This window comes from Ailuropoda melanoleuca, unplaced genomic scaffold, assembly GCF_002007445.2.
Source record: "Ailuropoda melanoleuca isolate Jingjing unplaced genomic scaffold, ASM200744v2 unplaced-scaffold7133, whole genome shotgun sequence".
Lineage (NCBI taxonomy): Eukaryota > Metazoa > Chordata > Mammalia > Carnivora > Ursidae > Ailuropoda > Ailuropoda melanoleuca.
In genome coordinates, this window is record NW_023246426.1 from 4804 (window position 1) to 16806 (window position 12003).

Genomic DNA, 12003 nt, shown 5'->3' on the forward strand with positions numbered 1-12003 from the left:
CAAACAACCTCCCCTCCTGTTTCCCAGGGTTCCTCAGATCCCTGCCTTCACCCTGTCTGTGTCCAAGTCAACTGACCACCTGACAGTGCGGTGCTCCCATCTTTTATCTCAGGTGCACCAGCTGGGTTTCAAAACTCCACATTTTAGGGACCTGGTTCAGTACAGACCCACACTGATCCTCTTGGTCTCATTGCATTGTGGCTGCTCCCAGTTTGTCCCAGAAGGGCAGTCACATGAATGAGCAGGGGCTTAGAGTTTACAGTAATGTGCAGCAAAAAGCCAGTGTCCAGGTTAGCTGCCCTCAGCAGGTGACTCCATGCCTATACCAATGAACTGGGGGCAGCTCAATGGTGCCCACTGGCTCTTTTGTGCCATGAGAGGCAGTGTCACCTCTCCCAAACGCTCTCCAAGAAGAACTGTTTCTTCTAGTGTGACTCAGGGGATCCTCAGATTGCACTGTCTGCTCCTGGGCCTCTACTCTTCTTCTCCACAAGAATACTGCTATGCCTGCCAGGCTCCACCCCAGTGAACTTCTATAACTTCAGACTTTGAGCTCTGCTGATTATAAAAATCTGCAATAATCAGCTGCTCTCATTTTCCCAGTCAATGATTTTGGGGAAATGTTTTTTTTGTGTGCAATACCCTGCAAGCTGTTCTCACTCCTTTTCTCTCTCTCCTCTATTATCAAGGCTCCCTCCCCTCCACATAGCACTTGTGCATCTTTTCTCCCCCAAAATCACATCTCTACTCCTCCTGCCTTCCATGACGTGGCCTCTTTTCTTCCTCTAGTTGTGCAGTTTGTTCTCCCAGTCCTTAGATTGATTTCTTGGGCGTTCAGAATGATTTGATATTTATCTACCTGTGTTTCATAGGATGAGGCAAGCATACACTCCCTTACTAATCCACCATCTTAACACTATTCATCCCTATTATTATTTCTAAGTGCAGATTAATAGCCAAACTATAACAAACTATAGTTAAATTGTAACATATTTTCTACTTAAATGAAAATTTTTTTAATGATAATACTGTCTGAGATATAAAAAACTCTCATATATCATTGGTGAAAATCTGATGTAAGCAATTTATGTAGGTCAAAATTTAACAACATGTATCAGAAGTCTTAGACCACTTGAAGTATGGCATCAGCCAGAAAAAGAGGCCTAGTATAGTTTTTCCTGAAGAGGAAAGCCAATTTGTTACATTCAGTACTGACTTCTCTGCCATCTTTCTGTAGAAATATTGGTTTACTACATGCAGTTACCAATATTTACCCATAACTGATTAAAATGGGCAGAGCGTGGAGCATGCTACTTATATCCAGGTGAATTCTTCACATTTCCTCACTTTTGAAAGTTCTCCTCCCACAAATTTTCTATGACTCTGTATACTCACAAACCCCAGTCATATAATTTCTCCCTGACCTATAAAAATACTATGGATTGTTGTGGATCATGAAGAGGCAGATAATCCCAGGTGTATACACAATCTTCTTTATTTTTGAATGTCCAGCCAAAAGAAGTCCAACAATGCCAGCAAAACCTATGACAACAAGTCTTGGAAAAAATCCAGGAGGTCTATTTTGGAGATATGACACCTGTCTAACCCCACTGAACTAAGCTCTCCATCTTGTGCCTAGTTTGTGAGTACAGTTCCTGACACCAACTTATATATGGCTTGCAGTAATGTTGGAGATGTGAGATGCTTTCTTCAAATGGGGACCTTGGCTCCTCCCCATATTTAGATTGAACTTCAAGAACAGAGTAGAGTGGGGCATCTGGGTGGCTCAGTCAGTTAAGTGTCTGTCTTTGGCTCAGGTCATGATCCCAGGGTCCTGGAATCGAGTGCCACATTGGGCTCCCAGCTCAGCAGGAAGCCTGCTTTTCCCTCTCCCTCTGCCTCTTCCCTCTGCTCATTCTCTCTCTCCCTCACATATGTATGTGCACAAAAATAAATAAATAATCCTTCTTTTTTATTATGTTCAGTTAGCCAACATATAGTATGTACATCATTAGTTTTTGATGTAGTGTTCAACAATTCATTAATCGTGTATAACACCTAGTGCTCATCACAACAAATGCCCTCCTTAATATAAAGGAATGGAATAGAGTGAAAGCCCATTAACTTTCAAGACAGTTTTGTGAGGTGAGTCTTAATTAGGTGATTCATAGACTTTGAAGGTGTGCAGACTCAGGCTGGCTGCCCCACAGACCTCTGAATTACCTTGAACATGTTGCTTATAGAAGTGGCTCCAGCCCATACCTATCAACAATTCCTTTAAATGTAAATAGACTAAATTCTCCAATTCAAAGACTTAGAGTGGCTGAATGGATTAAAAAAAAGATACATCTATATACTGCCTACAAGAGGCTCACTCTAGAAGTAAGGACACACACAGACTGAAAGTGATAGGACGGACATAGATATTCCATGCAAATGGAAACAAAACAAAAACTGGTGTAGCTATAGTCATATCAGTGACATAAGGCAGACAGAGGAAGACAAATAACACATGACTTCACTTATATGTGAAATCTAAAAAAACAAAGGAACAAAACAAACCCCAGAATTATAGATAATGAGAACAGATTGATGGTTGCTAGAAGTGGGGGGGGGGTTAAGGAGTGGCAAATGGGTAGAGGTTAATAAGTACAAACTTCCAGCTATTAAATAAATAAGTAATGGGGATGTAGTATACAGCATAGGAAATATAGTCAATAATATTGTATTAACTTTGTAAAGTGAAAGATGGTAACTAGACTTATTGTGGTGACCATTTTGCAATGTATACAAATACCAAATCACTATGTTGTACACCTGAAACTAATATAATATTGTCTGCCAATTATACCTGAATTAATTTTTTTTTAAAAACAACAGGTATGGGGACCTGGATGGCTCAGTCAGTTAAGCATCTCCCTTCAGCTCTGATCATGATTCCAGGGTCCTGAGATTGAGTCCTACATTGGGCTCCCTGCTCAGCAGGGAGTTTGCTGCTGCTTCTCCCTCTGCCTCTCCCATCTGCTTTTGTGTGCTTGCTCTCTATCTCTTTCTCAGATAAATAAATAAAATCTTAAAAAAAAATAGAAGAGGTAAAAGCAGGACAGGTGCTGGGAAGATGCCAGAGTAGGAGGACCCTAAGCTCATCCCGTCCTATGTTTACAACTAGGTATCACTCACATCTGAGTTAATAAGTGGGAGAGCAATCTGAAGGCTGGCAGAAAACACTCCACAACTAAATGTTGAGAAAGAACTGTATCAGAGATGTTAGGAAGAGCAGAAATAGTGGTCAGGGGTTGCCCACAGAAGGGAGGAAGCTGTAGGCACAGAGATGGAAAAGCACCAAGGAGCCCGCACAGGGAAAATGAATCCCTACAATGCCTGGCCTTGAAAACCAGAGGGGACTGAATTCTGTGTTTATATAACCAGTGGGTCTTGAAGCCTGGAGCTCCGAAAGGTTGCTGACTCGGCACTGGTTGTGCCAGGAGGGCTGCTGATGGCTGGGCCCCACCCTTAAAGAGACAACAGTTGGAGGAGAGGCAACATAGATTCAACAATTTTTACAATGCCTGGGGCAAATGGGAAGGAGATCTACTTATAAGGATTTCAGAGCATGTTGGGGGACTTCTCCAGGAACACAGCAGCTGCAGGTGCCATTTTCCTCCCTTGCACCCAGCATAAACACAGAGCCACCTGCCAGAGGGGGCACTGCACAGACAATTGCTACCTAACCTGCTAGCAGTGTGCCTCACCCGTGAGTTCTGAGAACCGAGGGCTCACCCATTCCAAGCCTGCTGGCCTCAGCCCTAGGCTCAGGGCAAATCTTTTAATGTGGTGTATGCCTGACCCAGCCACCCTTCACCCCCAGGAGCTGCTGCACTCAGCACCCAGCCTCTGCATGCCCAGATGCAATGCCCAGCTGCTGTGGTACCCCTGGCCCCCATCACTGCCATATGCTGCACCACCGACCTCTGCTGCTAATGCACGTGGGGCCCCTGGCCACAGTTGTTCTTTGGAGGGGTCTGGCACAACTCACAGCTCAGTGCAAATTTTGCCCTCCTGCAGTCATGCCCCTTCAGAGCTGGCTGGCCTGCATCTCAGTAACACCACAGAAAGCAAGTACAGCCCACAACAGGCAGTCAGTGCAGAAGCCTGGACTGAAAGGAAAGTGACTCAGACAAAACAACAAGCAGCAAGCATCACACGTTGGAGATTCCCCTGAAATACCACACCTGGTGTGATTAGCTATGGTTACAGTGGCGGCTGGGAGGGAGCCTGCTTAAGGAGGATACTGCCAAGTATTATAAGCAGTGGAGCACAAAATCAGAACTTTGAGGAGTCTGCTACAGTGGGGGACATGCTGGCTTAAAGGTGCTCAGGTGATGGAATGGAGTGGAATCCCAGGAAGAATGGGTGGCACCTAAGTACTACACCATTCCCAGGCATAGGAGCATGGAAGCCAGCTGAGAACAGCGAGTCTAGGTGCTGATTTTCTGCTCTCTGTTGCCATAAACTGAAGATTGCTGCGTGGTCTGGTGACGGCTTTCCTGAGACAGGTTCAGCAAAAGGCAGAAGTATGGTGAGACCCTCCCTGGGAGGAACAGCGTGGGTCCCAGACACAAGAGTCACTAAAATTTGAAGTTTTGAAACTCAGTCATGTGCCTGAGATAAAAAAGCTCAGACAGAGGCAGGGTGAACACAGAGTTCTGATGGAAAGGAGGAGACAAGATTGATTGATTGCTCTTCTGTGAGGGCTCACTGAAGAGCGGTGGGGGGGGGCGTAGTGCAAATTTTCAGCTCCCTGACTAGAGAGCATACGCAGCCGTATTCATCCAGCCCATTAGTGCAGGTGATGGGTAGTAAGGAGGGCACGTATTGCATGGTGCACTGGGTGTTATATGCAACGAATGAAGCATTGAACTTTACATCGGAATCCGGGGATGTACTGTATGGTGACTAACATAATATAATAAAAAATCATTAAAAAAAAAAGAAAGAAAGAAAGAAAGAAAGACTTCAGGGAGCAAAGCAGTGCCACCTAGTGGAGTCTGGAGCCACTTACAGCAAGCCCTGCCTCCCTGCCCCTTGGAGGCGCATCTCCACTGGGACAAGACCACCTGCGAATCAGTGCAACAGGCCCCTCCCCCAGAAGACAAGCATAAACAACTCACTTGCAGCACCAAGTTTACTGATCAGAGACAGATGCAAAGCTTCAGCTCTAGGGGAAACAGGATCCAGCATCGTTTATACCTTTAGTCTTTATTTTTTTATTTCCATTTTCCGTAATTTTCTTATTTTTTCAATTCTTTTTTATTTTTTTTCTAGTTTTTATATATACTTTATATATATTTTATTTTTTGTTTCCTTTCATTCTATTTTATTGTATATAGTATATACCTATTTATATTTTTATATTAATTATATATTAGATAATTTATATATCTATTATTATACATTGTAGATATACTTATTATATATAGATCAAATATATCTATAGATATATCTATGTTTTTTTCCTTTCTTTCTTATTTTGGGATCTAGTATCTTTTCACAAGTAGACCAAAATGCACCCAGGATCTAAGTTTTTTGTTGTCGTTGTTGTTTTTGTTGTTCTTATTCCTCTTTTTCTTTTTCTTTCTTCTTTACTTTCCTCGACAAAATGAAGAGATGGGAGAAATTCACCCCCAAAAACGACTAGGAGGTACTACTCATGATGAGGAATTTAATCAATATAGACACAAGTAAAATGTCTGAACTAGAATTTAAAACGATTATAAAGATATTAGCTGGGCTTGAAAAAAGCATAGAAGACACTAGAGAATCCCTTATTGCAGAGATAAAAAAACCTAAAATATAGTCAGCCTGAAATAAAAAATCCTGTAACTGAGACACAGTCCCAAGTGGAGGTGATAAAAACAAGGATGAATGAAGCAGAAGAGTGAAGCAATAATAAAGGAGATAAAATTATCAAAAATAATGAGGCTGAAAAGAAGAGGGAAAGGAAACTATCAGATTGTGAAGGTAGACTTAGAGAACTCAGAGATTCCTTACAGCAAAATAATTTCCGTAACATAGGAGTCCCAGAAGAAGAGTGGGGAAAAGGGGACAGAAGGCTTATTTGAACAAATTGTGGTTGAGAATGTTCCTAATCAGAGGAAGAAAACATGCATTCAAGTCCAAGAGGCACAGAGAAATCAACAAAAATAGATCAACACCATGACATATCATAGTGAAACTTGAAAATTACAAAGATAAAGAGAAAATTCTGAAAGCTGCTCAGGAGGAGAGGTCCTTAACCTACAAGGGTAGACAGACCATCCACAGAGACCTGGCATGCCAGAAAGGACCGGCATAACATATTCAATGGGCTAGATGGGAAAAATATGCAGTCAAGAATACTCTATCCAGCAAGGCTGTCATTCAGAATAGAAGGAGAGATAAAGGATTTCCAAGACAGGGGTGCTGGGTGGCTCAGTCAGTTAAGCATCTGCATTTGGCTCAGGTCATGATCCCAGGGTCCTGGGATCGAGCCCAGCATTGGGGTTCCTGCTGAGCAGAAGCCTGTTTCTCCTTCTCCTACTCCCCCTGCTTGTGCTCTCTCTTGTCAAATAAAATCTTTAAAAAAAAGAGTTTCCAAAGTGAACAAAAAAATAAAGGAATTTGTGAACACTAAGACAGCCCTGCAAGAAATATTAAAGGGGATCTTTGAGCAGAAAGCGAGGCCAAAAGTGACAAAGACTAGAAAGGAAAAAAGTGACTTTATGGGTAATACAATGGCACTACATTCATATCTTTCAATAATTACTCTGAACGTAAACAGACTAAATGCTCTGATGAAAAGACAGGTTATCAGAAAGGATTCAAAAACAAAATTCATTGAGGAGAGTTAAGATGGCAGAGGAGTAGGGGCCCCTTTTTCAGCTGGTCCCCTGAGTCGAGCTAGATAGGTACCAGACCATCCTGAAAAACCACGGAATCAGCCTGAGACGTAGGAAGATACATCTGGATCTCTACAAATGAACATCTCCAGTGCTGATTATTGAGGTACGAAGTGGGGAGCCATAAATCCGTGCACAGATAACAGAAGATAAATGGAAGGGGGAGGGAGCTGCTGCGCTTGGGCACCGGGAAGTGGTAGCCACCTGCACTGGGGAGCAGGCCGGACTCATGGACCAGCACCCGCGAGAAAGCAGAGAGAGACCATGAGCCTGGGAATGAGCACATGTCCAGACTGACGACCGGAGCTCCAGAGCGCACACTTGAACTAGACTGAAACCAAGAGCTCGGGAGCGCGCACGACCAGACTGAAAACCGGAGCTCCGGAGTGCTCACTGGAACCGGATTGATACCGGGAGCTTGGGAGTGCGCACATGACCAGACTGAAAACTGGCGATCTGGAGTGCACGCGAACCACACTGAAACAGGGTGCTCAGGAGCATGCACAGGAACCGGGGGTGGCTGGCAGTGTTAGAAACACAAAGGACAGAGATGAGCTGGCCCTCAAAGTAAGGGCTGGGACACACAACCCGAGATGCTACAGGGTTTTTAGCAGCACCAACAGAAACAGAGTAAAGAGGCCAAAAGAGCTCAATGGAGAGCAGACTGCGATCTCTGCTTTGAGACAGAGGCTAGGATTTGGCCACTGCTGCTCTGACTCTCAGAAGAGCCACAGAAAACCACCAGGGAAAGCTGCCAGAGAACAAAAGCTGGGAAATACCAGCTCACATTGTGTCCATCCCCATCCCCCCTCACAGGGGACATGGAGACTCTACCCAAACAGGGTTGCCTGAGTATCAGTGTGGCAGGCCTCTCCCCCAGAAGGCAGGCTGAAAAATCAAGAAGCCCACATCCCTAAGGCCCCTATAAAACAAGTGCACACTGCCTGGGTCCTGGTCAATAATTTGGGCTCTGGACAACCCCGCAACCTCTCCTCATCAGAATGACAAGAAGGAGAAATCCCCCCAGCAAAGAAAAGATAATGAGTCTGTGGCCTCTGCCACAAAACTGATGGATAAGGATATAACCAAATTGTCAGAAATGGAGTTCAGAGTAACAATGGTCAAGATGATGTGTAGACTTGAAAAAAATATTAATGAAAATATTAACGAGAATATAGAAACTCAAAGGGTGGAAATGAGAGTGAATCCGGCAGAAATTAAAAATGTTATGAATCAAATGCAGTCAAAACTAGATGCTCTGACGGCCAGGGTAAATGAGGCAGAAGAACGTATCAGTGATTGGAGGATGGGATCATAGAAGAGAAAGTTAAAACAGAAAACTGGCTCAAAAAAATCCAATCTCAAGAATTGGATTACGGGAGATTACTGACTCAATGAAACGTTCCAATGTCAGAATCATTGGCATCCCCAAGAGGGTGGAGAAAGAGAGAGGTCTAGAAGAGATATTTGAACAAACTGTAGCTGAAAACTTTCCTAATCTAGCAAAGGAAACAAGAGGCAGAGAGGACCCTTCCCAAAGTCAACCACGACAAACCTACACCACGTCACATCATATTGCAATTTGCAAATATTAGATCCAAGGATACAGTATTGAAAGCAGCCAGGGCAAAGAAAGTTCTCATGTACAGAGGGGAAAACATCAGAATAATGTCAGACCTGTCCACACAGACCTGGAATGAGAGGAAGGGCTGGCAGGGTATATTTAAAGTTCTATCCAAGAAAAACATGCAGCCAAGGATCCTTTATCCAGCAAGGCTGTCATTCAGAATTGATGGAGAGATAAGGACCTTCCATGCGCCAGACACTGGCCAAATTCATAACCACGAAACCAGCCCTACAGGAGATATTAAGGGGGGTTCTATAACAGTAAAAAGGTCCCAAGAGTGATACAGAACAGAAATTGACAATTTATAGAAACAAAGACTTTACAGGCAACATGACATCATTAAAATCATATCTCTCAATAATCACTCTCAATGTGAATGGCCTAAATGCTCCCATAAAATCCCACAGGGTTGCAGACTAGATAGAGAGACATGACCCATCTATTTGCTGTCTACAAGAAATTCATCTTGAAACTATACATCCAGACTAAAAATGAAGGGATGGAAAACCATTTTTCATGCCAATGGACCTCAAAAGAAAGCTGAGGTAGTAATTCTCATATCAGACGATTAGATTTTAAACTAAAGACTGGAGTTAGAGATACAGAAGGACACTATATTATTCTTAAAGGATGTATCCAACAACTAGATATGACAATTATAAATATCTACACCCCCAACAGGGGAGCAGCCAGATACACAAGCCAATTTTTAACCAGAATAAAGAGACATATAGATGATAATACATTAATAGTAGGGGACCTCAACACTCCACTATCAGCAATAGACAGATCACCTAAGCAGAAAATCAACAAACAAACAAGAGCTTTCAATGATATACCAGACCAGATGGACCTCATAGATACATATAGAACACTACACCCCAGAACAACAGAATACTCATTCTTTTTGATTGCACATGGAACGTTCTCCAGAATAGATCATATACTGGGACACAAAACAGGTCTCAACTGATACCAAAAGACTGAGATTATTCCCTGCATATTCTCAGACCACAATGCTTTGAAATTGGAACTCTACCACATGGAAAAATTTGGAAAAAACTCAAACACTTGGAGACTAAGAACCAACCTGCTCAAGAATGATTCGATAAACCAGGAAGTCAAAAATCAATTCAAACGGGGCGCCTAGGTGGCACAACAGTTAAGCGTCTGCCTTCGGCTCAGGGCGTGATCCTGGCATTATGGGATCGAGCCCCACATCAGGCTCTTCTGCTATGAGCCTGCTTCTTCCTCTCCCACTCCCCCTGCTTGTGTTCCCTCTCTCGCTGGCTGTCTCTATCTCTGTCGAATAAATAAATAAATAAATTTTAAAAAAATCAATTTAAACAATTTATGAAGACCAACCAGAATGAAAACACAATGGTCCAAAACCTATGGGACACTGCAAAGGCAGTCCTAAGGGGAAATACATAGCCATCCAAGCCTCACTCAAAAGAATATAAAAATCTAAAATGCAGTTTTTATATTCTCACCTCAAGAAGCTGGAACAGGCTTAATCCACGCACGAGAAAGCAGTTGATCAAGATTAGAGCAGAGGGGGCACCTGGGTGGTTCCATTGTTAAGCGTCTGCCTTCGGCTCAGGGTGTGATCGTGGAGTCCTGGGATCGAGTCCCACATCGGGCTTCTCCGCTGGGAGCCTGCTTCTTACTCTCCCACTCCCCCTGTCTGTGTTCCCTCTCTCACTGGCTATCTCTCTCTCTGTCAAACGAATAAATAAATAAATAAAAATCTTTTTTAAAAAAAGATTACAGCAGAGATCAATGAATTAGAAACCAGGAGCACAGTAGAGCAGATCAACAGAACTAGAAGCTGGTTCTTTGAAAGAATAAATAAGATCGATAAGCCACTGGCCAGACTTATTCAAAAGACTAGAGAAAGGACCCAAATTAATAAAATTATGAATGAAAGGGGAGAGATCACGACCAACACCAATGAAATAGGAAGGATCATCAGAAACTTTTATCAACAGCTTTATGACAATAAATTAAACAACCTAGAAGAAATGGATGCCTTCCTGGAAACCTATAAACTACCAAGACTGAAACAGGAAGAAATAGATTTCTTAAATAGGCCAATTAACTATGAAGAAATTGAGTCAGTGATAAACAACCTTCCAAAGAAAAAACAAAATGCCAGGGCCTGATTTCCCGGGGAATTCTACCAAACATTCAAAGAAGAAATAATACCTATTCTCCTAAAGCTATTTCAAAAAATAGAAACAGAAGGAAAGCTACCAAACTCATTCTATGAGGCTAATATTACCTTGATCCCCAAACCAGGCAAAGACCCCCTCAAAAAGGAGAATTACAGACCGATTTCTCTAATGAATATGGATGCCAAAATCCTCAACAAGATCCTTGCCAATAGAATCCAACAGTATATTAAAAGGATTAACCATCATGACCAAGTAGGATTCATCCTTGGGATGCAAGGGTGGTTCAACATTCACAAATCTATCAGTGTCATAGATTTTATCAACAAGAAAAAAGCCAAAAATCATATGATCCTCTCAATACATGCAGAAAAAGCATTTGACAAAATACAGCATCCTTTCTTGATTAAAACCCTTCAGAGTGTAGGGATACATGGTACATTCCTCAATCTCATAAAAACCACCTATGAAAAGCCTACAGCAAATATTATTCTCCATGGGGAAGAGCTGGAAGTCTTCCCCTTAAGATCAGGAACACGACAAGGATGCCCACTCTCGCCATTATTATTCAACACAGTACTAGAAGTCCTTGCAACAGCAATCAGAAGACAAAAAGGGATCAAAGGTATCCAAATCGGCAAAGAAGNGGAAAAGCTGGAAGCCTTTCCCTTAAGATCAGGAACACGACAAGGATGCCCACTCTCGCCACTATTATTCAACATAGTACTAGAAGTCCTTGCAACAGCAATCAGGCAACAAAAAGAGATAAAATGTATCCAAATCAGCAAAGAAAGTTAAACTGTCTCTCTTCACAGATGACAAGATACTCTATATGAAAAACCCAAAAGAATCCACTCCCAAACTACTAGAAGTTATAGAGCAATTCAGTAATGTGGCAGGATACAAAATCAATGCCCAGAAATCAGTTGCATTTCTATACACGAATAACGAGACTGAAGAAAGAGAAATTAGGGAATCCATCCCATTTACAATAACACCAAAAACCNAATCATACATTACCTTGGAATTAACTTAACCAGAGACGTAAAGGTCTATATACTGGAAACTACAAATCACTCTTGAAAGACATTGAAGAAGACACAAAAAGATGGAAAAATATTCCATGTTCATGGATTGGAAGAATTAACATAGTTAAAATGTCCATACTACCCAGAGCAATCTACACTTTCAATGCTATCCCGATCAAAATACCGAGGACATTTTTCAAAGAACTGGAACAAATAGTCCTTAAATTTGTATGGAA

At 42.3% G+C, this 12003-nt stretch overlaps 1 pseudogene; it reads right to left on the minus strand.

Annotated features, from left to right (window-relative positions):
- Positions 1–1310: 1310 nt before the first annotated feature.
- On the minus strand, positions 1311–2232 carry LOC100479960 (annotated as a pseudogene).
- Between the last annotated feature and the right edge of the window lie 9771 nt (positions 2233–12003).